Consider the following 27,039-nt stretch of genomic DNA (forward strand, 5'->3'; position numbering starts at 1 on the left):
CTTTTTGCTAAGATGTAGACGAGAAGAGAGGCTAAAGACGAAGGTACGGTGCTCTGCAGAGCTAAGCACCGCTCCCGGACCTCTTTCGGCAGAAGGCGCACACCGCAGAGCACTGTGAGCGGCAGAATCGTCTTTGCGCGAAGAAGCAGCTTCTTCGTCTCCGGGAGCCGGAGAGAGCGGCAGCTTCGCAAAGGTGATGAAACAAGCTGTACAACACTGCGATTGTGTGCGCAGCCTGCCAACTGAGAGAAAACAGTACCTGACCACTCTCCTGCCTTTTCTATTCACATGAACATTCGATTGCAAGCTGTTTTGGACAACTTTCTTTCTCTTCTTGCAAAACACTCGGCAGACCTCCATGCAGCCTCTAGAACACGATGGGAGATGTTTTCTGTGCTGGCACAGTTTCTCCTTTCCAGACAGAGTGGAAAAGCTTTTTGCTAAGATGTAGATGAGAAGAGAGGCTAAAGACGATGGTACGGTGCTCTGCAGAGCTAAGCACCGCTCCCGGACCTCTTTCGGCAGAAGGCGCTCACCGCAGAGCACTGTGAGCGGCAGAATCGTCTTTGCGCGAAGAAGCAGCTTCTTCGTCTCCGGGAGCCGGAGAGAGCGGCAACTTCGCAAAGGTGATGAAACAAGCTGTACAACACTGCGATTGTGTGCGCAGTTTGCCAACTGAGAGAAAACAGTACCTGACCTCTCTCCTGCCTTTTCTATTCACATGAACATTCGATTGGAAGCTGTTTTGGACAACTTTCTTTCTCTTCTTGCAAAACACTCGGCAGACCTCCGTGCAGCCTCTAGAACACGATGGCAGATGTTTTTTGTGCTGGCACAGTTTCTCCTTGCCAGACAGAGTGGAAAAGCTTTTTGCTAAGATGTAGACGAGAAGAGAGGCTAAAGACGAAGGTACGGTGCTCTGCAGAGCTAAGCACCGCTCCCGGGCCTCTTTCGGCAGAAGGCGCACAACGCAGAGCACTGTGAGCGGCAGAATCGTCTTTGCGCGAAGAAGCAGCTTCTTCGTCTCCGGGAGCCGGAGAGAGCGGCAACTTCGCAAAGGTGATGAAACAAGCTGTACAACACTGCGATTGTGTGGGCAGCTTGCCAACTGAGAGAAAACAGTACCTGACCACTCTCCTGCCTTTTCTATTCACATGAACATTCGATTGCAAGCTGTTTTGGACAACTTTCTTTCTCTTCTTGCAAAACACTCGGCAGACCTCCGTGCAGCCTCTAGAACACGATGGGAGATGTTTTCTGTGCTGGCACAGTTTCTCCTTGCCAGACAGGGTGGAAAAGCTTTTTGCTAAGATGTAGACGAGAAGAGAGGCTAAAGACGAAGGTACGGTGCTCTGCAGAGCTAAGCACCGCTCCCGGACCTCTTTCGGCAGAAGGCGCTCACCGCAGAGCACTGTGAGCGGCAGAATCGTCTTTGTGCGAAGAAGCAGCTTCTTCGTCTCCGGGAGCCGGAGAGAGCGGCAACTTCGCAAAGGTGATGAAACAAGCTATACAACACTGTGATTGTGTGCGCACCCTGCCAACTGAGAGAAAACAGTACCTGACCACTCTCCTGCCTTTTCTATTCACATGAACATTTGATTGCAAGCTGTTTTGGACAACTTTCTCTCTCTTCTTGCAAAACACTCGGCAGACCTCCGTGCAGCCTCTAGAACACGATGGGAGATGTTTTCTGTGCTGGCACAGTTTCTCCTTGCCAGACAGAGTGGAAAAGCTTTTTGCTAAGATGTAGACGAGAAGAGAGGCTAAAGACGAAGGTACGGTGCTCTGCAGAGCTAAGCACCGCTCCCGGACCTCTTTCGGCAGAAGGCGCTCACCGCAGAGCACTGTGAGCGGCAGAATCGTCTTTGCGCGAAGAAGCAGCTTCTTCGTCTCCGGGAGCCGGAGAGAGCGGCAGCTTCGCAAAGGTGATGAAACAAGCTGTACAACACTGCGATTGTGTGCGCAGCTTGCCAAGTGAGAGAAAACAATACCTGACCACTCTCCTGCCTTTTCTATTGACATGAACATTCCATTGGAAGCTGTTTTGGACAACTTTCTCTCTCTTCTTGCAAAACACTCGGCAGACCTCCGTGCAGCCTCTAGAACACGATGGGAGATGTTTTCTGTGCTGGCACAGTTTCTCCTTGCCAGACAGAGTGGAAAAGCTTTTTGCTAAGATGTAGACGAGAAGAGAGGCTAAAGACGAAGGTACGGTGCTCTGCAGAGCTAAGCACCGCACCCGGACCTCTCTCAGCAGAAGGCGCACACCGCAGAGCACTGTGAGCGGCAGAATCGTCTTTGCGCGAAGAAGCAGCTTCTTCGTCTCCGGGAGCTGGAGAGAGCGGCAACTTCGCAAAGGTGATGAAACAAGCTGTACAACACTGCGATTGTGTGCGCAGCTTGCCAACTGAGAGAAAACAGTACCTTACCCCTCTCCTGCCTTTTCTATTCACATGAACATTCGATTGCAAACTGTTTTGGACAACTTTCTTTCTCTTCTTGCAAAACACTCGGCAGACCTCCGTGCAGCCTCTAGAAGACAATGGGAGATGTTTTCTGTGCTGGCACAGTTTCTCCTTGCCAGACAGAGTGGAAAAGCTTTTTGCTAAGATGTAGACGAGAAGAGAGGCTAAAGAAGCAGGTATGGTGCTCTGCAGAGCTAAGCACAGCTCCCGGGCGTCTTTCGGCAGAAGGCGCACACCGCAGAGCACTGTGAGCGGCAGAATCGTCTTTGCGCGAAGAAGCAGCTTCTTCGTCTCCGGCAGCCGGAGAGAGCGGCAACTTCGCAAAGGTGATGAAACAAGCTGTACAACACTGCGATTGTGTGCGCAGCTTGCCAACTGAGAGAAAACAGTACCTGACCACTCTCCTGCCTTTTCTATTCACTTGAACATTCGATTGCAAGCTGTTTTGGACAACTTTCTTTCTCTTCTTGCAAAACACTCGGCAGACCTCCGTGGAGCCTCTAGAACACGATGGGAGATGTTTTCTGTGCTGGCACAGTTTCTCCTTGCCAGACAGAGTGGAAAAGCTTTTTGCTAAGATGTAGACGAGAAGAGAGGCTAAAGAAGCAGGTATGGTGCTCTGCAGAGCTAAGCACAGCTCCCGGGACTCTTTCGGCAGAAGGCGCACACCGCAGAGCACTGTGAGCGGCAGAATCATCTTTGCGCGAAGAAGCAGCTTCTTCGTCTCCGGGAGCCGGAGAGAGCGACAGCTTCGCAAAGGTGATGAAACAATCTGTACAACACTGCGATTGTGTGCGCAGCTTGCCAACTGAGAGAAAACAGTACCTGACCACTCTCCTGCCTTTTCTATTCACTTGAACATTCGATTGCAAGCTGTTTTGGACAACTTTCTTTCTCTTCTTGCAAAACACTCGGCAGACCTGCTTGCAGCCTCTAGAACACGATGGGAGATGTTTTTTGTGCTGGCACAGTTTCTCCTTTCCAGACAGAGTTGAAAAGCTTTTTGCTAAAATGTAGATGAGAAGAGAGGCTAAAGACGAAGGTACGGTGCTCTGCAGAGCTAAGCACTGCTCCCGGACCTCTTTCGGCAGAAGGCGCACACCGCAGAGCACTGTGAGCGGCAGAATCGTCTTTGCGCGAAGAAGCAGCTTCTTCGTCTCCGGGAGCCGGAGAGAGCGACAACTTGGCAAAGGTGATGAAACAAGCTGTACAACACTGCGATTGTGTGCGCAGCTTGCCAACTGAGAGAAAACAGTACCTGACCACTCTCCTGCCTTTTGTATTCACATGAACATTCGATTGCAAGCTGTTTTGGACAACTTCCTTTCTCTTCTTGCAAAACACTTGGCAGACCTCCGTGCAGCCTCTAGAACACGATGGGAGATGTTTTCTGTGCTGGTAAATTTTCTCCTTGCCAGACAGAGTGGAAAAGCTTTTTGCTAAGATGTAGACGAGAAGAGAGGCTAAAGACGAAGGTACGGTGCTCTGCAGAGCTAAGCACCGCTCCCGGACGTCGTTCGGCAGAAGGCGCACACCGCAGAGCACTGTGAGTGGCAGAATCGTCTTTGCGAGAAGAAGCAGCTTCTTCGTCTCCGGGAGCCGGAGAGAGCGACAGCTTCACAAAGGTGATGAAACATGCTGTACGACACTGCGATTGTGTGCGCAGCTTGCCAACTGAGAGAAAACAGTACCTGACCACTCTCCTGCCTTTTCTATTCACTTGAACCTTCGATTGCAAGCTGTTTTGAACAACTTTCTTTCTCTTCTTGCAAAACACTCGGCAGACCTGCGTGCAGCCTCTAGAACACGATGGGAAATGTTTTTTGTGCTGGCACAGTTTCTCCTTGCCAGACAGAGTGGAAAAGCTTTTTGCTAAGATGTAGACGAGAAGAGAGGCTAAAGACGAAGGTACGGTGCTCTGCAGAGCTAAGCACCGCTCCCGGGCGTCTTTTGGCAGAAGGCGCACACCGCAGAGCACTGTGAGCGGCAGAATCGTCTTTGCGCGAAGAAGCAGCTTCTTCGTCTCCGGGAGCCGGAGAGAGCGGCAACTTCGCAAAGGTGATGAAACAAGCTGTACAACACTGCGATTGTGTGCGCAGTTTGCCAACTGAGAGAACACAGTACCTGACCACTCTCCTGCCTTTTCTATTCACATGAACATTCGATTGCAAGCTGTTTTGGACAACTTTCTTTCTCTTCTTGCAAAACACTCGGCAGACCTCCGTGAAGCCTCTAGAACACGATGGGAGATGTTTTCTGTGCTGGCACAGTTTCTCCTTTCCAGACAGAGTGGAAAAGCTTTTTGCTAAGATGTAGATGAGAAGAGAGGCTAAAGACGATGGTACGGTGCTCTGCAGAGCTAAGCACCGCTCCCGGACCTCTTTCGGCAGAAGGCGCTCACCGCAGAGCACTGTGAGCGGCAGAATCGTCTTTGCGCGAAGAAGCAGCTTCTTCGTCTCCGGGAGCCGGAGAGAGCGGCAACTTCGCAAAGGTGATGAAACAAGCTGTACAACACTGCGATTGTGTGCGCAGTTTGCCAACTGAGAGAAAACAGTACCTGACCTCTCTCCTGCCTTTTCTATTCACATGAACATTCGATTGCAAGCTGTTTTGGACAACTTTCTTTCTCTTCTTGCAAAACACTCGGCAGACCTGCGTGCAGCCTCTAGAACACGATGGGAGATGTTTTCTGTGCTGGCACAGTTTCTCCTTGCCAGACAGAGTGGAAAAGCTTTTTGCTAAGATGTAGACGAGAAGAGAGGCTAAAGACGAAGGTACGGTGCTCTGCAGAGCTAAGCACCGCTCCCGGACCTCTTTCGGCAGAAGGCGCTCACCGCAGAGCACTGTGAGCGGCAGAATCGTCTTTGGGCGAAGAAGCAGCTTCTTCGTCTCCGGGAGCCGGAGAGAGCGGCAGCTTCGCAAAGGTGATGAAACAAGCTGTACAACACTGCGATTGTGTGCGCAGATTGCCAAGTGAGAGAAAACAATACCTGACCACTCTCCTGCCTTTTCTATTCACATGAACATTCGATTGCAAGCTGTTTTGGACAACTTTCTTTCTCTTCTTGCAAAACACTCGGCAGACCTCCGTGCAGCCTCTAGAACACGATGGGAGATGTTTTCTGTGCTGGCACAGTTTCTCCTTGCCAGACAGAGTGGAAAAGCTTTTTGCTAAGATGTAGACGAGAAGAGAGGCTAAAGACGAAGGTACGGTGCTCTGCAGAGCTAAGCACCGCTCCCGGGCGTGTTTCGGCAGAAGGCACACACCGCAGAGCACTGTGAGCGGCAGAATCGTCTTTGCGCGAAGAAGCAGCTTCTTCGTCTCCGGGAGCCGGAGAGAGCAGCAACTTCGCAAAGGTGATGAAACAAGCTGTACAACACTGCGATTGTGTGCGCAGCTTGCCAACTGAGAGAAAACAGTACCTGACCACTCTCCTGCCTTTTCTATTCACATGAACATTCGATTGCAAGCTGTTTTGGACAACTTTCTTTCTCTTCTTGCAAAATACTCGGCAGACCTCCGTGGAGCCTCTAGAACACGATGGGAGATGTTTTCTGTGCTGGCACAGTTTCTCCTTGCCAGACAGAGTGGAAAAGCTTTTTGCTAAGATGTAGACGAGAAGAGAGGCTAAAGACGAAGGTACGGTGCTCTGCAGAGCTAAGCACCGCTCCCGGGCCTCTTTCGGCAGAAGGCGCACACCGCAGAGCACTGTGAGCGGCAGAATCGTCTTTGCGCGAAGAAGCAGCTTCTTCGTCTCCGGGAGCCGGAGAGAGCGGCAACTTCGTAAAGGTGATGAAACAAGCTGTACAACACTGCGATTGTGTGCGCAGCTTGCCAACTGAGAGAAAACAGTACCTGACCACTCTCCTGCCTTTTCTATTCACATGAACATTCGATTGCAAACTGTTTTGGACAACTTTCTTTCTCTTCTTGCAAAACACTCGGCAGACCTCCGTGGAGCATCTAGAACACGATGGGAGATGTTTTCTGTGCTGGCACAGGTTCTCCTTGCCAGACAGAGTGGAAAAGCTTTTTGCTAAGATGTAGACGAGAAGAGAGGCTAAAGACGAAGGTACGGTGCTCTGCAGAGCTAAGCACCGCTCCCGGGCGTCTTTCGGCAGAAGGCGCACACCGCAGAGCACTGTGAGCGGCAGAATCGTCTTTGCGCGAAGAAGCAGCTTCTTCGTCTCCGGGAGCCGGAGAGAGCGGCAACTTCGCAAAGGTGATGAAACAAGCTGTACAACACTGCGATTGTGTGCGCAGTTTGCCAACTGAGAGAAAACAGTACCTGACCACTCTCCTGCCTTTTCTATTCACATGAACATTCGATTGCAAGCTGTTTTGGACAACTTTCTTTCTCTTCTTGCAAAACACTCGGCAGACCTCCGTGCAGCCTCTAGAACACGATGGGAGATGTTTTCTGTGCTGGCACAGTTTCTCCTTTCCAGACAGAGTGGAAAAGCTTTTTGCTAAGATGTAGATGAGAAGAGAGGCTAAAGACGATGGTACGGTGCTCTGCAGAGCTAAGCACCGCTCCCGGGCCTCTTTCGGCAGAAGGCGCTCACCGCAGAGCACTGTGAGCGGCAGAATCGTCTTTGCGCGAAGAAGCAGCTTCTTCGTCTCCGGGAGCCGGAGAGAGCGGCAACTTCGCAAAGGTGATGAAACAAGCTGTACAACACTGCGATTGTGTGCGCAGTTTGCCAACTGAGAGAAAACAGTACCTGACCTCTCTCCTGCCTTTTCTATTCACATGAACATTCGATTGCAAGCTGTTTTGGACAACTTTCTTTCTCTTCTTGCAAAACACTCGGCAGACCTCCGTGCAGCCTCTAGAACACGATGGGAGATGTTTTCTGTGCTGGCACAGTTTCTCCTTGCCAGACAGAGTGGAAAAGCTTTTTGCTAAGATGTAGACGAGAAGAGAGGCTAAAGACGAAGGTACGGTGCTCTGCAGAGCTAAGCACCGCTCCCGGGCGTCTTTCGGCAGAAGGCGCACACCGCAGAGCACTGTGAGCGGCAGAATCGTCTTTGCGCGAAGAAGCAGCTTCTTCGTCTCCGGGAGCCGGAGAGAGCGGCAACTTCGCAAAGGTGATGAAACAAGCTGTACAACACTGCGATTGTGTGGGCAGCTTGCCAACTGAGAGAAAACAGTACCTGACCACTCTCCTGCCTTTTCTATTCACATGAACATTCGATTGCAAGCTGTTTTGGACAACTTTCTTTCTCTTCTTGCAAAACACTCGGCAGACCTGCGTGCAGCCTCTAGAACACGATGGGAGATGTTTTCTGTGCTGGCACAGTTTCTCCTTGCCAGACAGAGTGGAAAAGCTTTTTGCTAAGATGTAGACGAGAAGAGAGGCTAAAGACGAAGGTACGGTGCTCTGCAGAGCTAAGCACCGCTCCCGGACCTCTTTCGGCAGAAGGCGCTCACCGCAGAGCACTGTGAGCGGCAGAATCGTCTTTGCGCGAAGAAGCAGCTTCTTCGTCTCCAGGAGCCGGAGAGAGCGGCAACTTCGCAAAGGTGATGAAACAAGCTGTACAACACTGCGATTGTGTGCGCAGTTTGCCAACTGAGAGAAAACAGTACCTGACCACTCTCCGGCCTTTTCTATTCACATGAACATTCGATTGCAAGCTGTTTTGGACAACTTTCTTTCTCTTCTTGCAAAACACTCGGCAGGCCTGCGTGCAGCCTCTAGAACACGATGGGAGATGTTTTCTGTGCTGGCACAGTTTCTCCTTGCCAGACAGAGTGGAAAAGCTTTTTGCTAAGATGTAGACGAGAAGAGAGGCTAAAGACGAAGGTACGGTGCTCTGCAGAGCTAAGCACCGCTCCCGGACCTCTTTCGGCAGAAGGCGCACACCGCAGAGCACTGTGAGCGGCAGAATCGTCTTTGCGCGAAGAAGCAGCTTCTTCGTCTCCGGGAGCCGGAGAGAGCGGCAGCTTCGCAAAGGTGATGAAACAAGCTGTACAACACTGCGATTGTGTGCGCAGCCTGCCAACTGAGAGAAAACAGTACCTGACCACTCTCCTGCCTTTTCTATTCACATGAACATTCGATTGCAAGCTGTTTTGGACAACTTTCTTTCTCTTCTTGCAAAACACTCGGCAGACCTCCATGCAGCCTCTAGAACACGATGGGAGATGTTTTCTGTGCTGGCACAGTTTCTCCTTGCCAGACAGAGTGGAAAAGCTTTTTGCTAAGATGTAGATGAGAAGAGAGGCTAAAGGCGATGGTACGGTGCTCTGCAGAGCTAAGCACCGCTCCCGGACCTCTTTCGGCAGAATGCGCTCACCGCAGAGCACTGTGAGCGGCAGAATCGTCTTTGCGCGAAGAAGCAGCTTCTTCGTCTCCGGGAGCCGGAGAGAGCGGCAACTTCGCAAAGGTGATGAAACAAGCTGTACAACACTGCGATTGTGTGCGCAGTTTGCCAACTGAGAGAAAACAGTACCTGACCTCTCTCCTGCCTTTTCTATTCACATGAACATTCGATTGGAAGCTGTTTTGGACAACTTTCTTTCTCTTCTTGCAAAACACTCGGCAGACCTCCGTGCAGCCTCTAGAACATGATGGCAGATGTTTTTTGTGCTGGCACAGTTTCTCCTTGCCAGACAGAGTGGAAAAGCTTTTTGCTAAGATGTAGACGAGAAGAGAGGCTAAAGACGAAGGTACGGTGCTCTGCAGAGCTAAGCACCGCTCCCGGGCCTCTTTCGGCAGAAGGCGCACAACGCAGAGCACTGTGAGCGGCAGAATCGTCTTTGCGCGAAGAAGCAGCTTCTTCGTCTCCGGGAGCCGGAGAGAGCGGCAACTTCGCAAAGGTGATGAAACAAGCTGTACAACACTGCGATTGTGTGGGCAGCTTGCCAACTGAGAGAAAACAGTACCTGACCACTCTCCTGCCTTTTCTATTCACATGAACATTGGATTGCACGCTGTTTTGGACAACTTTCTTTCTCTTCTTGCAAAACACTGGGCAGACCTGCGTGCAGCCTCTAGAACACGATGGGAGATGTTTTCTGTGCTGGCACAGTTTCTCCTTGCCAGACAGAGTGGAAAAGCTTTTTGCTAAGATGTAGACGAGAAGAGAGGCTAAAGACGAAGGTACGGTGCTCTGCAGAGCTAAGCACCGCTCCCGGACCTCTTTCGGCAGAAGGCGCTCACCGCAGAGCACTGTGAGCGGCAGAATCGTCTTTGTGCGAAGAAGCAGCTTCTTCGTCTCCGGGAGCCGGAGAGAGCGGCAACTTCGCAAAGGTGATGAAACAAGCTGTACAACACTGCGATTGTGTGCGCAGTTTGCCAACTGAGAGAAAACATTACCTGACCACTCTCCGGCCTTTTCTATTCACATGAACATTCGATTGCAAGCTGTTTTGGACAACTTTCTTTCTCTTCTTGCAAAATACTCGGCAGACCTCCGTGCAGCCTCTAGAACACGATGGGAGATGTTTTCTGTGCTGGCACAGTTTCTCCTTGCCAGACAGAGTGGAAAAGCTTTTTGCTAAGATGTAGACGAGAAGAGAGTCTAAGGACGAAGGTACGGTGCTCTGCAGAGCTAAGCACCGCTCCCGGACCTCTTTCGGCAGAAGGCGCACACCGCAGAGCACTGTGAGCGGCAGAATCGTCTTTGCGCGAAGAAGCAGCTTCTTCGTCTCCGGGAGCCGGAGAGAGCGGCAGCTTCGCAAAGGTGATGAAACAAGCTATACAACACTGTGATTGTGTGCGCAGCCTGCCAACTGAGAGAAAACAGTACCTGACCACTCTCCTGCCTTTTCTATTCACATGAACATTTGATTGCAAGCTGTTTTGGACAACTTTCTCTCTCTTCTAGCAAAACACTCGGCAGACCTCCGTGCAGCCTCTAGAACACGATGGGAGATGTTTTCTGTGCTGGCACAGTTTCTCATTTCCAGACAGAGTGGAAAAGCTTTTTGCTAAGATGTAGACGAGAAGAGAGGCTAAAGACGAAGGTACGGTGCTCTGCAGAGCTAAGCACCGCTCCCGGACCTCTTTCGGCAGAAGGCGCTCACCGCAGAGCACTGTGAGCGGCAGAATCGTCTTTGTGCGAAGAAGCAGCTTCTTCGTCTCCGGGAGCCGGAGAGAGCGGCAGCTTCGCAAAGGTGATGAAACAAGCTGTACAACACTGCGATTGTGTGCGCAGCTTGCCAACTGAGAGAAAACAGTACCTGACCACTCTCCTGCCTTTTCTATTCACATGAACATTCGATTGCAAGCTGTTTTGGACAACTTTCTTTCTCTTCTTGCAAAACACTCGGCAGACCTCCGTGCAGCCTCTAGAACACGATGGGAGATGTTTTCTGTGCTGGCACAGTTTCTCCTTGCCAGACAGAGTGGAAAAGCTTTTTGCTAAGATGTAGACGAGAAGAGAGGCTAAAGACGAAGGTACGGTGCTCTGCAGAGCTAAGCACCGCTCCCGGGCCTCTTTCGGCAGAAGGCGCACACCGCAGAGCACTGTGAGCGGCAGAATCGTCTTTGCGCGAAGAAGCAGCTTCTTCGTCTCCGGGAGCCGGAGAGAGCGGCAACTTCGTAAAGGTGATGAAACAAGCTGTACAACACTGCGATTGTGTGCGCAGCTTGCCAACTGAGAGAAAACAGTACCTGACCACTCTCCTGCCTTTTCTATTCACATGAACATTCGATTGCAAACTGTTTTGGACAACTTTCTTTCTCTTCTTGCAAAACACTCGGCAGACCTCCGTGCAGCCTCTAGAAGACGATGGGAGATGTTTTCTGTGCTGGCACAGTTTCTCCTTGCCAGACAGAGTGGAAAAGCTTTTTGCTAAGATGTAGACGAGAAGAGAGGCTAAAGACGAAGGTACGGTGCTCTGCAGAGCTAAGCACCGCTCCCGGGCCTCTTTCGGCAGAAGGCGCACACCGCAGAGCACTGTGAGCGGCAGAATCGTCTTTGCGCGAAGAAGCAGCTTCTTCGTCTCCGGGAGCCGGAGAGAGCGGCAACTTCGCAAAGGTGATGAAACAAGCTGTACAACACTGCGATTGTGTGCGCAGTTTGCCAACTGAGAGAACACAGTACCTGACCACTCTCCTGCCTTTTCTATTCACATGAACATTCGATTGCAAGCTGTTTTGGACAACTTTCTTTCTCTTCTTGCAAAACACTCGGCAGACCTCCGTGCAGCCTCTAGAACACGATGGGAGATGTTTTCTGTGCTGGCACAGTTTCTCCTTTCCAGACAGAGTGGAAAAGCTTTTTGCTAAGATGTAGACGAGAAGAGAGGCTAAAGACGATGGTACGGTGCTCTGCAGAGCTAAGCACCGCTCCCGGACCTCTTTCGGCAGAAGGCGCTCACCGCAGAGCACTGTGAGCGGCAGAATCGTCTTTGCGCGAAGAAGCAGCTTCTTCGTCTCCGGGAGCCGGAGAGAGCGGCAACTTCGCAAAGGTGATGAAACAAGCTGTACAACACTGCGATTGTGTGCGCAGTTTGCCAACTGAGAGAAAACAGTACCTGACCTCTCTCCTGCCTTTTCTATTCACATGAACATTCGATTGCAAGCTGTTTTGGACAACTTTCTTTCTCTTCTTGCAAAACACTCGGCAGACCTGCGTGCAGCCTCTAGAACACGATGGGAGATGTTTTCTGTGCTGGCACAGTTTCTCCTTGCCAGACAGAGTGGAAAAGCTTTTTTCTAAGATGTAGACGAGAAGAGAGGCTAAAGACGAAGGTACGGTGCTCTGCAGAGCTAAGCACCGCTCCCGGACCTCTTTCGGCAGAAGGCGCTCACCGCAGAGCACTGTGAGCGGCAGAATCGTCTTTGCGCGAAGAAGCAGCTTCTTCGTCTCCGGGAGCCGGAGAGAGCGGCAGCTTCGCAAAGGTGATGAAACAAGCTGTACAACACTGCGATTGTGTGCGCAGTTTGCCAACTGAGAGAAAACAGTACCTGACCACTCTCCTGCCTTTTCTATTCACATGAACATTCGATTGCAAACTGTTTTGGACAACTTTCTTTCTCTTCTTGCAAAACACTCGGCAGACCTCCGTGCAGCCTCTAGAAGACGATGGGAGATGTTTTCTGTGCTGGCACAGTTTCTCCTTGCCAGACAGAGTGGAAAAGCTTTTTGCTAAGATGTAGACGAGAAGAGAGGCTAAAGAAGCAGGTATGGTGCTCTGCAGAGCTAAGCACAGCTCCCGGGCGTCTTTCGGCAGAAGGCGCACACTGCAGAGCACTGTGAGCGGCAGAATCGTCTTTGCGCGAAGAAGCAGCTTCTTCGTCTCCGGGAGCCGGAGAGAGCGGCAGCTTCGCAAAGGTGATGAAACAAGCTGTACAACACTGCGATTGTGTGCGCAGCTTGCCAACTGAGAGAAAACAGTACCTGACCACTCTCCTGCCTTTTCTATTGACATGAACATTCGATTGCAAGCTGTTTTGGACAACTTTCTTTCTCTTCTTGCAAAACACTCGGCAGACCTCCGTGGAGCATCTAGAACACGATGGGAGATGTTTTCTGTGCTGGCACAGGTTCTCCTTGCCAGACAGAGTGGAAAAGCTTTTTGCTAAGATGTAGACGAGAAGAGAGGCTAAAGACGAAGGTACGGTGCTCTGCAGAGCTAAGCACCGCTCCCGGGCGTCTTTCGGCAGAAGGCGCACACCGCAGAGCACTGTGAGCGGCAGAATCGTCTTTGCGCGAAGAAGCAGCTTCTTCGTCTCCGGGAGCCGGAGAGAGCGGCAACTTCGCAAAGGTGATGAAACAAGCTGTACAACACTGCGATTGTGTGCGCAGTTTGCCAACTGAGAGAAAACAGTACCTGACCACTCTCCTGCCTTTTCTATTCACATGAACATTCGATTGCAAGCTGTTTTGGACAACTTTCTTTCTCTTCTTGCAAAACACTCGGCAGACCTCCGTGCAGCCTCTAGAACACGATGGGAGATGTTTTCTGTGCTGGCACAGTTTCTCCTTTCCAGACAGAGTGGAAAAGCTTTTTGCTAAGATGTAGATGAGAAGAGAGGCTAAAGACGATGGTACGGTGCTCTGCAGAGCTAAGCACCGCTCCCGGGCCTCTTTCGGCAGAAGGCGCTCACCGCAGAGCACTGTGAGCGGCAGAATCGTCTTTGCGCGAAGAAGCAGCTTCTTCGTCTCCGGGAGCCGGAGAGAGCGGCAACTTCGCAAAGGTGATGAAACAAGCTGTACAACACTGCGATTGTGTGCGCAGTTTGCCAACTGAGAGAAAACAGTACCTGACCTCTCTCCTGCCTTTTCTATTCACATGAACATTCGATTGCAAGCTGTTTTGGACAACTTTCTTTCTCTTCTTGCAAAACACTCGGCAGACCTGCGTGCAGCCTCTAGAACACGATGGGAGATGTTTTCTGTGCTGGCACAGTTTCTCCTTGCCAGACAGAGTGGAAAAGCTTTTTGCTAAGATGTAGACGAGAAGAGAGGCTAAAGACGAAGGTACGGTGCTCTGCAGAGCTAAGCACCGCTCCCGGGCGTCTTTCGGCAGAAGGCGCACACCGCAGAGCACTGTGAGCGGCAGAATCGTCTTTGCGCGAAGAAGCAGCTTCTTCGTCTCCGGGAGCCGGAGAGAGCGGCAACTTCGCAAAGGTGATGAAACAAGCTGTACAACACTGCGATTGTGTGGGCAGCTTGCCAACTGAGAGAAAACAGTACCTGACCACTCTCCTGCCTTTTCTATTCACATGAACATTCGATTGCAAGCTGTTTTGGACAACTTTCTTTCTCTTCTTGCAAAACACTCGGCAGACCTGCGTGCAGCCTCTAGAACACGATGGGAGATGTTTTCTGTGCTGGCACAGTTTCTCCTTGCCAGACAGAGTGGAAAAGCTTTTTGCTAAGATGTAGACGAGAAGAGAGGCTAAAGACGAAGGTACGGTGCTCTGCAGAGCTAAGCACCGCTCCCGGACCTCTTTCGGCAGAAGGCGCTCACCGCAGAGCACTGTGAGCGGCAGAATCGTCTTTGCGCGAAGAAGCAGCTTCTTCGTCTCCAGGAGCCGGAGAGAGCGGCAACTTCGCAAAGGTGATGAAACAAGCTGTACAACACTGCGATTGTGTGCGCAGTTTGCCAACTGAGAGAAAACAGTACCTGACCACTCTCCGGCCTTTTCTATTCACATGAACATTCGATTGCAAGCTGTTTTGGACAACTTTCTTTCTCTTCTTGCAAAACACTCGGCAGGCCTGCGTGCAGCCTCTAGAACACGATGGGAGATGTTTTCTGTGCTGGCACAGTTTCTCCTTGCCAGACAGAGTGGAAAAGCTTTTTGCTAAGATGTAGACGAGAAGAGAGGCTAAAGACGAAGGTACGGTGCTCTGCAGAGCTAAGCACCGCTCCCGGACCTCTTTCGGCAGAAGGCGCACACCGCAGAGCACTGTGAGCGGCAGAATCGTCTTTGCGCGAAGAAGCAGCTTCTTCGTCTCCGGGAGCCGGAGAGAGCGGCAGCTTCGCAAAGGTGATGAAACAAGCTGTACAACACTGCGATTGTGTGCGCAGCCTGCCAACTGAGAGAAAACAGTACCTGACCACTCTCCTTCCTTTTCTATTCACATGAACATTCGATTGCAAGCTGTTTTGGACAACTTTCTTTCTCTTCTTGCAAAACACTCGGCAGACCTCCATGCAGCCTCTAGAACACGATGGGAGATGTTTTCTGTGCTGGCACAGTTTCTCCTTGCCAGACAGAGTGGAAAAGCTTTTTGCTAAGATGTAGATGAGAAGAGAGGCTAAAGGCGATGGTACGGTGCTCTGCAGAGCTAAGCACCGCTCCCGGACCTCTTTCGGCAGAATGCGCTCACCGCAGAGCACTGTGAGCGGCAGAATCGTCTTTGCGCGAAGAAGCAGCTTCTTCGTCTCCGGGAGCCGGAGAGAGCGGCAACTTCGCAAAGGTGATGAAACAAGCTGTACAACACTGCGATTGTGTGCGCAGTTTGCCAACTGAGAGAAAACAGTACCTGACCTCTCTCCTGCCTTTTCTATTCACATGAACATTCGATTGGAAGCTGTTTTGGACAACTTTCTTTCTCTTCTTGCAAAACACTCGGCAGACCTCCGTGCAGCCTCTAGAACATGATGGCAGATGTTTTTTGTGCTGGCACAGTTTCTCCTTGCCAGACAGAGTGGAAAAGCTTTTTGCTAAGATGTAGACGAGAAGAGAGGCTAAAGACGAAGGTACGGTGCTCTGCAGAGCTAAGCACCGCTCCCGGGCCTCTTTCGGCAGAAGGCGCACAACGCAGAGCACTGTGAGCGGCAGAATCGTCTTTGCGCGAAGAAGCAGCTTCTTCGTCTCCGGGAGCCGGAGAGAGCGGCAACTTCGCAAAGGTGATGAAACAAGCTGTACAACACTGCGATTGTGTGGGCAGCTTGCCAACTGAGAGAAAACAGTACCTGACCACTCTCCTGCCTTTTCTATTCACATGAACATTGGATTGCACGCTGTTTTGGACAACTTTCTTTCTCTTCTTGCAAAACACTGGGCAGACCTGCGTGCAGCCTCTAGAACACGATGGGAGATGTTTTCTGTGCTGGCACAGTTTCTCCTTGCCAGACAGAGTGGAAAAGCTTTTTGCTAAGATGTAGACGAGAAGAGAGGCTAAAGACGAAGGTACGGTGCTCTGCAGAGCTAAGCACCGCTCCCGGACCTCTTTCGGCAGAAGGCGCTCACCGCAGAGCACTGTGAGCGGCAGAATCGTCTTTGTGCGAAGAAGCAGCTTCTTCGTCTCCGGGAGCCGGAGAGAGCGGCAACTTCGCAAAGGTGATGAAACAAGCTGTACAACACTGCGATTGTGTGCGCAGTTTGCCAACTGAGAGAAAACATTACCTGACCACTCTCCGGCCTTTTCTATTCACATGAACATTCGATTGCAAGCTGTTTTGGACAACTTTCTTTCTCTTCTTGCAAAATACTCGGCAGACCTCCGTGCAGCCTCTAGAACACGATGGGAGATGTTTTCTGTGCTGGCACAGTTTCTCCTTGCCAGACAGAGTGGAAAAGCTTTTTGCTAAGATGTAGACGACAAGAGAGTCTAAGGACGAAGGTACGGTGCTCTGCAGAGCTAAGCACCGCTCCCGGACCTCTTTCGGCAGAAGGCGCACACCGCAGAGCACTGTGAGCGGCAGAATCGTCTTTGCGCGAAGAAGCAGCTTCTTCGTCTCCGGGAGCCGGAGAGAGCGGCAGCTTCGCAAAGGTGATGAAACAAGCTATACAACACTGTGATTGTGTGCGCAGCCTGCCAACTGAGAGAAAACAGTACCTGACCACTCTCCTGCCTTTTCTATTCACATGAACATTTGATTGCAAGCTGTTTTGGACAACTTTCTCTCTCTTCTAGCAAAACACTCGGCAGACCTCCGTGCAGCCTCTAGAACACGATGGGAGATGTTTTCTGTGCTGGCACAGTTTCTCATTTCCAGACAGAGTGGAAAAGCTTTTTGCTAAGATGTAGACGAGAAGAGAGGCTAAAGACGAAGGTACGGTGCTCTGCAGAGCTAAGCACCGCTCCCGGACCTCTTTCGGCAGAAGGCGCACACCGCAGAGCACTGTGAGCGGCAGAATCGTCTTTGCGCGAAGAAGCAGCTTCTTCGTCTCCGGGAGCCGGAGAGAGCGGTAACTTCGCAAAGGTGATGAAACAAGCTGTACAACACTGCGATTGTGTGCGCAGCTTGCCAACTGAGAGAAAACAGTACCTGACCACTCTCCTGCATTTTCTATTCACATGAACATTCGATTGCAAGCTGTTTTGGACAACTTTCTTTCTCTTCTTGCAAAATACTCGGCAGACCTCCGTGGAGCCTCTAGAAGACGATGGGAGATGTTTTCTGTGCTGGCACAGTTTCTCCTTGCCAGACAGAGTGGAAAAGCTTTTTGCTAAGATGTAGACGAGAAGAGAGGCTAAAGACGAAGGTACGGTGCTCTGCAGAGCTAAGCACCGCTCCCGGGCCTCTTTCGGCAGAAGGCGCACACCGCAGAGCACTGTGAGCGGCAGAATCGTCTTTGCGCGAAGAAGCAGCTTCTTCGTCTCCGGGAGCCGGAGAGAGCGGCAACTTCGTAAAGGTGATGAAACAAGCTGTACAACACTGCGATTGTGTGCGCAGCGTGCCAACTGAGAGAAAACAGTACCTGACCACTCTCCTGCCTTTTCTATTCACATGAACATTCGATTGCAAACTGTTTTGGACAACTTTCTTTCTCTTCTTGCAAAACACTCGGCAGACCTCCGTGCAGCCTCTAGAAGACGATGGGAGATGTTTTCTGTGCTGGCACAGTTTCTCCTTGCCAGACAGAGTGGAAAAGCTTTTTGCTAAGATGTAGACGAGAAGAGAGGCTAAAGAAGCAGGTATGGTGCTCTGCAGAGCTAAGCACAGCTCCCGGGCGTCTTTCGGCAGAAGGCGCACACTGCAGAGCACTGTGAGCGGCAGAATCGTCTTTGCGCGAAGAAGCAGCTTCTTCGTCTCCGGGAGCCGGAGAGAGCGGCAGCTTCGCAAAGGTGATGAAACAAGCTGTACAACACTGCGATTGTGTGCGCAGCTTGCCAACTGAGAGAAAACAGTACCTGACCACTCTCCTGCCTTTTCTATTGACATGAACATTCGATTGCAAACTGTTTTGGACAACTTTCTTTCTCTTCTTGCAAAACACTCGGCAGACCTCCGTGGAGCATCTAGAACACGATGGGAGATGTTTTCTGTGCTGGCACAGGTTCTCCTTGCCAGACAGAGTGGAAAAGCTTTTTGCTAAGATGTAGACGAGAAGAGAGGCTAAAGACGAAGGTACGGTGCTCTGCAGAGCTAAGCACCGCTCCCGGGTGTCTTTCGGCAGAAGGCGCACACCGCAGAGCACTGTGAGCGGCAGAATCGTCTTTGCGCGAAGAAGCAGCTTCTTCGTCTCCGGGAGCCGGAGAGAGCGGCAACTTCGCAAAGGTGATAAAACAAGCTGTACAACACTGCGATTGTGTGCGCAGTTTGCCAACTGAGAGAAAACAGTACCTGACCACTCTCCTGCCTTTTCTATTCACATGAACATTCGATTGCAAGCTGTTTTGGACAACTTTCTTTCTCTTCTTGCAAAACACTCGGCAGACCTCCGTGCAGCCTCTAGAACACGATGGTAGATGTTTTCTGTGCTGGCACAGTTTCTCCTTTCCAGACAGAGTGGAAAAGCTTTTTGCTAAGATGTAGATGAGAAGAGAGGCTAAAGACGATGGTACGGTGCTCTGCAGAGCTAAGCACCGCTCCCGGGCCTCTTTCGGTAGAAGGCGCTCACCGCAGAGCACTGTGAGCGGCAGAATCGTCTTTGCGCGAAGAAGCAGCTTCTTCGTCTCCGGGAGCCGGAGAGAGCGGCAACTTCGCAAAGGTGATGAAACAAGCTGTACAACACTGCGATTGTGTGCGCAGTTTGCCAACTGAGAGAAAACAGTACCTGACCTCTCTCCTGCCTTTTCTATTCACATGAACATTCGATTGCAAGCTGTTTTGGACAACTTTCTTTCTCTTCTTGCAAAACACTCGGCAGACCTCCGTGCAGCCTCTAGAACACGATGGCAGATGTTTTTTGTGCTGGCACAGTTTCTCCTTGCCAGACAGAGTGGAAAAGCTTTTTGCTAAGATGTAGACGAGAAGAGAGGCTAAAGACGAAGGTACGGTGCTCTGCAGAGCTAAGCACCGCTCCCGGGCCTCTTTCGGCAGAAGGCGCACACCGCAGAGCACTGTGAGCGGCAGAATCGTCTTTGCGCGAAGAAGCAGCTTCTTCGTCTCCGGGAGCCGGAGAGAGCGGCAACTTCGCAAAGGTGATGAAACAAGCTGTACAACACGGCGATTGTGTGCGCCGCTTGCCAACTGAGAGAAAACAGTACCTGACCACTCTCCTGCCTTTTCTATTCACATGAACATTCGATTGCAAGCTGTTTTGGACAACTTTCTTTCTCTTCTTGCAAAACACTCGGCAGACCTCCGTGCAGCCTCTAGAACACGATGGGAGATGTTTTCTGTGCTGGCACAGTTTCTCCTTGCCAGACAGAGTGGAAAAGCTTTTTGCTAAGATGTAGACGAGAAGAGAGGCTAAAGACGAAGGTACGGTGCTCTGCAGAGCTAAGCACCGCTCCCGGGCGTCTTTCGGCAGAAGGCGCACACCGCAGAGCACTGTGAGCGGCAGAATCGTCTTTGCGCGAAGAAGCAGCTTCTTCGTCTCCGGGAGCCGGAGAGAGCGGCAACTTCGCAAAGGTGATGAAACAAGCTGTACAACACTGCGATTGTGTGGGCAGCTTGCCAACTGTGAGAAAACAGTACCTGACCACTCTCCTGCCTTTTCTATTCACATGAACATTCGATTGCAAGCTGTTTTGGACAACTTTCTTTCTCTTCTTGCAAAACACTTGGCAGACCTCCGTGCAGCCTCTAGAACACGATGGGAGATGTTTTCTGTGCTGGCACAGTTTCTCCTTGCCAGACAGAGTGGAAAAGCTTTTTGCTAAGATGTAGACGAGAAGAGAGGCTAAAGACGAAGGTACGGTGCTCTGCAGAGCTAAGCACCGCTCCCGGACCTCTTTCGGCAGAAGGCGCTCACCGCAGAGCACTGTGAGCGGCAGAATCGTCTTTGCGCGAAGAAGCAGCTTCTTCGTCTCCGGGAGCCGGAGAGAGCGGCAACTTCGCAAAGGTGATGAAACAAGCTGTACAACACTGCGATTGTGTGCGCAGTTTGCCAACTGAGAGAAAACAGTACCTGACCACTCTCCGGCCTTTTCTATTCACATGAACATTCGATTGCAAGCTGTTTTGGACAACTTTCTTTCTCTTCTTGCAAAACACTCGGCAGGCTTGCGTGCAGCCTCTAGAACACGATGGGAGATGTTTTCTGTGCTGGCACAGTTTCTCCTTGCCAGACAGAGTGGAAAAGCTTTTTGCTAAGATGTAGACGAGAAGAGAGGCTAAAGACGAAGGTACGGTGCTCTGCAGAGCTAAGCACCGCTCCCGGACCTCTTTCGGCAGAAGGCGCACACCGCAGAGCACTGTGAGCGGCAGAATCGTCTTTGCGCGAAGAAGCAGCTTCTTCGTCTCCGGGAGCCGGAGAGAGCGGCAGCTTCGCAAAGGTGATGAAACAAGCTGTACAACACTGCGATTGTGTGCGCAGCCTGCCAACTGAGAGAAAACAGTACCTGACCACTCTCCTGCCTTTTCTATTCACATGAACATTCGATTGCAAGCTGTTTTGGACAACTTTCTTTCTCTTCTTGCAAAACACTCGGCAGACCTCCATGCAGCCTCTAGAACACGATGGGAGATGTTTTCTGTGCTGGCACAGTTTCTCCTTTCCAGACAGAGTGGAAAAGCTTTTTGCTAAGATGTAGATGAGAAGAGAGGCTAAAGACGATGGTACGGTGCTCTGCAGAGCTAAGCACCGCTCCCGGACCTCTTTCGGCAGAAGGCGCTCACCGCAGAGCACTGTGAGCGGCAGAATCGTCTTTGCGCGAAGAAGCAGCTTCTTCGTCTCCGGGAGCCGGAGAGAGCGGCAACTTCGCAAAGGTGATGAAACAAGCTGTACAACACTGCGATTGTGTGCGCAGTTTGCCAACTGAGAGAAAACAGTACCTGACCTCTCTCCTGCCTTTTCTATTCACATGAACATTCGATTGGAAGCTGTTTTGGACAACTTTCTTTCTCTTCTTGCAAAACACTCGGCAGACCTCCGTGCAGCCTCTAGAACACGATGGCAGATGTTTTTTGTGCTGGCACAGTTTCTCCTTGCCAGACAGAGTGGAAAAGCTTTTTGCTAAGATGTAGACGAGAAGAGAGGCTAAAGACGAAGGTACGGTGCTCTGCAGAGCTAAGCACCGCTCCCGGGCCTCTTTCGGCAGAAGGCGCACAACGCAGAGCACTGTGAGCGGCAGAATCGTCTTTGCGCGAAGAAGCAGCTTCTTCGTCTCCGGGAGCCGGAGAGAGCGGCAACTTCGCAAAGGTGATGAAACAAGCTGTACAACACTGCGATTGTGTGGGCAGCTTGCCAACTGAGAGAAAACAGTACCTGACCACTCTCCTGCCTTTTCTATTCACATGAACATTCGATTGCAAGCTGTTTTGGACAACTTTCTTTCTCTTCTTGCAAAACACTCGGCAGACCTCCGTGCAGCCTCTAGAACACGATGGGAGATGTTTTCTGTGCTGGCACAGTTTCTCCTTGCCAGACAGGGTGGAAAAGCTTTTTGCTAAGATGTAGACGAGAAGAGAGGCTAAAGACGAAGGTACGGTGCTCTGCAGAGCTAAGCACCGCTCCCGGACCTCTTTCGGCAGAAGGCGCTCACCGCAGAGCACTGTGAGCGGCAGAATCGTCTTTGTGCGAAGAAGCAGCTTCTTCGTCTCCGGGAGCCGGAGAGAGCGGCAACTTCGCAAAGGTGATGAAACAAGCTATACAACACTGTGATTGTGTGCGCACCCTGCCAACTGAGAGAAAACAGTACCTGACCACTCTCCTGCCTTTTCTATTCACATGAACATTTGATTGCAAGCTGTTTTGGACAACTTTCTCTCTCTTCTTGCAAAACACTCGGCAGACCTCCGTGCAGCCTCTAGAACACGATGGGAGATGTTTTCTGTGCTGGCACAGTTTCTCCTTTCCAGACAGAGTGGAAAAGCTTTTTGCTAAGATGTAGACGAGAAGAGAGGCTAAAGACGAAGGTACGGTGCTCTGCAGAGCTAAGCACCGCTCCCGGACCTCTTTCGGCAGAAGGCGCTCACCGCAGAGCACTGTGAGCGGCAGAATCGTCTTTGCGCGAAGAAGCAGCTTCTTCGTCTCCGGGAGCCGGAGAGAGCGGCAGCTTCGCAAAGGTGATGAAACAAGCTGTACAACACTGCGATTGTGTGCGCAGCTTGCCAAGTGAGAGAAAACAATACCTGACCACTCTCCTGCCTTTTCTATTCACATGAACATTCGATTGCAAGCTGTTTTGGACAACTTTCTTTCTCTTCTTGCAAAACACTCGGCAGGCTTGCGTGCAGCCTCTAGAACACGATGGGAGATGTTTTCTGTGCTGGCACAGTTTCTCCTTGCCAGACAGAGTGGAAAAGCTTTTTGCTAAGATGTAGACGAGAAGAGAGGCTAAAGACGAAGGTACGGTGCTCTGCAGAGCTAAGCACCGCTCCCGGACCTCTTTCGGCAGAAGGCGCACACCGCAGAGCACTGTGAGCGGCAGAATCGTCTTTGCGCGAAGAAGCAGCTTCTTCGTCTCCGGGAGCCGGAGAGAGCGGCAGCTTCGCAAAGGTGATGAAACAAGCTGTACAACACTGCGATTGTGTGCGCAGCCTGCCAACTGAGAGAAAACAGTACCTGACCACTCTCCTGCCTTTTCTATTCACATGAACATTCGATTGCAAGCTGTTTTGGACAACTTTCTTTCTCTTCTTGCAAAACACTCGGCAGACCTCCATGCAGCCTCTAGAACACGATGGGAGATGTTTTCTGTGCTGGCACAGTTTCTCCTTTCCAGACAGAGTGGAAAAGCTTTTTGCTAAGATGTAGATGAGAAGAGAGGCTAAAGACGATGGTACGGTGCTCTGCAGAGCTAAGCACCGCTCCCGGACCTCTTTCGGCAGAAGGCGCTCACCGCAGAGCACTGTGAGCGGCAGAATCGTCTTTGCGCGAAGAAGCAGCTTCTTCGTCTCCGGGAGCCGGAGAGAGCGGCAACTTCGCAAAGGTGATGAAACAAGCTGTACAACACTGCGATTGTGTGCGCAGTTTGCCAACTGAGAGAAAACAGTACCTGACCTCTCTCCTGCCTTTTCTATTCACATGAACATTCGATTGGAAGCTGTTTTGGACAACTTTCTTTCTCTTCTTGCAAAACACTCGGCAGACCTCCGTGCAGCCTCTAGAACACGATGGCAGATGTTTTTTGTGCTGGCACAGTTTCTCCTTGCCAGACAGAGTGGAAAAGCTTTTTGCTAAGATGTAGACGAGAAGAGAGGCTAAAGACGAAGGTACGGTGCTCTGCAGAGCTAAGCACCGCTCCCGGGCCTCTTTCGGCAGAAGGCGCACAACGCAGAGCACTGTGAGCGGCAGAATCGTCTTTGCGCGAAGAAGCAGCTTCTTCGTCTCCGGGAGCCGGAGAGAGCGGCAACTTCGCAAAGGTGATGAAACAAGCTGTACAACACTGCGATTGTGTGGGCAGCTTGCCAACTGAGAGAAAACAGTACCTGACCACTCTCCTGCCTTTTCTATTCACATGAACATTCGATTGCAAGCTGTTTTGGACAACTTTCTTTCTCTTCTTGCAAAACACTCGGCAGACCTCCGTGCAGCCTCTAGAACACGATGGGAGATGTTTTCTGTGCTGGCACAGTTTCTCCTTGCCAGACAGGGTGGAAAAGCTTTTTGCTAAGATGTAGACGAGAAGAGAGGCTAAAGACGAAGGTACGGTGCTCTGCAGAGCTAAGCACCGCTCCCGGACCTCTTTCGGCAGAAGGCGCTCACCGCAGAGCACTGTGAGCGGCAGAATCGTCTTTGTGCGAAGAAGCAGCTTCTTCGTCTCCGGGAGCCGGAGAGAGCGGCAACTTCGCAAAGGTGATGAAACAAGCTATACAACACTGTGATTGTGTGCGCACCCTGCCAACTGAGAGAAAACAGTACCTGACCACTCTCCTGCCTTTTCTATTCACATGAACATTTGATTGCAAGCTGTTTTGGACAACTTTCTCTCTCTTCTTGCAAAACACTCGGCAGACCTCCGTGCAGCCTCTAGAACACGATGGGAGATGTTTTCTGTGCTGGCACAGTTTCTCCTTGCCAGACAGAGTGGAAAAGCTTTTTGCTAAGATGTAGACGAGAAGAGAGGCTAAAGACGAAGGTACGGTGCTCTGCAGAGCTAAGCACCGCTCCCGGACCTCTTTCGGCAGAAGGCGCTCACCGCAGAGCACTGTGAGCGGCAGAATCGTCTTTGCGCGAAGAAGCAGCTTCTTCGTCTCCGGGAGCCGGAGAGAGCGGCAGCTTCGCAAAGGTGATGAAACAAGCTGTACAACACTGCGATTGTGTGCGCAGCTTGCCAAGTGAGAGAAAACAATACCTGACCACTCTCCTGCCTTTTCTATTGACATGAACATTCCATTGGAAGCTGTTTTGGACAACTTTCTCTCTCTTCTTGCAAAACACTCGGCAGACCTCCGTGCAGCCTCTAGAACACGATGGGAGATGTTTTCTGTGCTGGCACAGTTTCTCCTTGCCAGACAGAGTGGAAAAGCTTTTTGCTAAGATGTAGACGAGAAGAGAGGCTAAAGACGAAGGTACGGTGCTCTGCAGAGCTAAGCACCGCACCCGGACCTCTCTCAGCAGAAGGCGCACACCGCAGAGCACTGTGAGCGGCAGAATCGTCTTTGCGCGAAGAAGCAGCTTCTTCGTCTCCGGGAGCTGGAGAGAGCGGCAACTTCGCAAAGGTGATGAAACAAGCTGTACAACACTGCGATTGTGTGCGCAGCTTGCCAACTGAGAGAAAACAGTACCTTACCCCTCTCCTGCCTTTTCTATTCACATGAACATTCGATTGCAAACTGTTTTGGACAACTTTCTTTCTCTTCTTGCAAAACACTCGGCAGACCTCCGTGCAGCCTCTAGAAGACAATGGGAGATGTTTTCTGTGCTGGCACAGTTTCTCCTTGCCAGACAGAGTGGAAAAGCTTTTTGCTAAGATGTAGACGAGAAGAGAGGCTAAAGAAGCAGGTATGGTGCTCTGCAGAGCTAAGCACAGCTCCCGGGCGTCTTTCGGCAGAAGGCGCACACCGCAGAGCACTGTGAGCGGCAGAATCGTCTTTGCGCGAAGAAGCAGCTTCTTCGTCTCCGGCAGCCGGAGAGAGCGGCAACTTCGCAAAGGTGATGAAACAAGCTGTACAACACTGCGATTGTGTGCGCAGCTTGCCAACTGAGAGAAAACAGTACCTGACCACTCTCCTGCCTTTTCTATTCACTTGAACATTCGATTGCAAGCTGTTTTGGACAACTTTCTTTCTCTTCTTGCAAAACACTCGGCAGACCTCCGTGGAGCCTCTAGAACACGATGGGAGATGTTTTCTGTGCTGGCACAGTTTCTCCTTGCCAGACAGAGTGGAAAAGCTTTTTGCTAAGATGTAGACGAGAAGAGAGGCTAAAGAAGCAGGTATGGTGCTCTGCAGAGCTAAGCACAGCTCCCGGGACTCTTTCGGCAGAAGGCGCACACCGCAGAGCACTGTGAGCGGCAGAATCATCTTTGCGCGAAGAAGCAGCTTCTTCGTCTCCGGGAGCCGGAGAGAGCGACAGCTTCGCAAAGGTGATGAAACAATCTGTACAACACTGCGATTGTGTGCGCAGCTTGCCAACTGAGAGAAAACAGTACCTGACCACTCTCCTGCCTTTTCTATTCACTTGAACATTCGATTGCAAGCTGTTTTGGACAACTTTCTTTCTCTTCTTGCAAAACACTCGGCAGACCTGCTTGCAGCCTCTAGAACACGATGGGAGATGTTTTTTGTGCTGGCACAGTTTCTCCTTTCCAGACAGAGTTGAAAAGCTTTTTGCTAAAATGTAGATGAGAAGAGAGGCTAAAGACGAAGGTACGGTGCTCTGCAGAGCTAAGCACTGCTCCCGGACCTCTTTCGGCAGAAGGCGCACACCGCAGAGCACTGTGAGCGGCAGAATCGTCTTTGCGCGAAGAAGCAGCTTCTTCGTCTCCGGGAGCCGGAGAGAGCGACAACTTGGCAAAGGTGATGAAACAAGCTGTACAACACTGCGATTGTGTGCGCAGCTTGCCAACTGAGAGAAAACAGTACCTGACCACTCTCCTGCCTTTTGTATTCACATGAACATTCGATTGCAAGCTGTTTTGGACAACTTCCTTTCTCTTCTTGCAAAACACTTGGCAGACCTCCGTGCAGCCTCTAGAACACGATGGGAGATGTTTTCTGTGCTGGTAAATTTTCTCCTTGCCAGACAGAGTGGAAAAGCTTTTTGCTAAGATGTAGACGAGAAGAGAGGCTAAAGACGAAGGTACGGTGCTCTGCAGAGCTAAGCACCGCTCCCGGACGTCGTTCGGCAGAAGGCGCACACCGCAGAGCACTGTGAGTGGCAGAATCGTCTTTGCGAGAAGAAGCAGCTTCTTCGTCTCCGGGAGCCGGAGAGAGCGACAGCTTCACAAAGGTGATGAAACATGCTGTACGACACTGCGATTGTGTGCGCAGCTTGCCAACTGAGAGAAAACAGTACCTGACCACTCTCCTGCCTTTTCTATTCACTTGAACCTTCGATTGCAAGCTGTTTTGAACAACTTTCTTTCTCTTCTTGCAAAACACTCGGCAGACCTGCGTGCAGCCTCTAGAACACGATGGGAAATGTTTTTTGTGCTGGCACAGTTTCTCCTTGCCAGACAGAGTGGAAAAGCTTTTTGCTAAGATGTAGACGAGAAGAGAGGCTAAAGACGAAGGTACGGTGCTCTGCAGAGCTAAGCACCGCTCCCGGGGCTCTTTCGGCAGAAGGCGCACACCGCAGAGCACTGTGAGCGGCAGAATCGTCTTTGCGCGAAGAAGCAGCTTCTTCGTCTCCGGGAGCCGGAGAGAGCGGCAGCTTCGCAAAG

This window comes from Melozone crissalis, unplaced genomic scaffold, assembly GCF_028551555.1.
Source record: "Melozone crissalis strain CALT ecotype California unplaced genomic scaffold, PUWL_Pcris_2 ptg000223l_1, whole genome shotgun sequence".
NCBI lineage: Eukaryota > Metazoa > Chordata > Aves > Passeriformes > Passerellidae > Melozone > Melozone crissalis.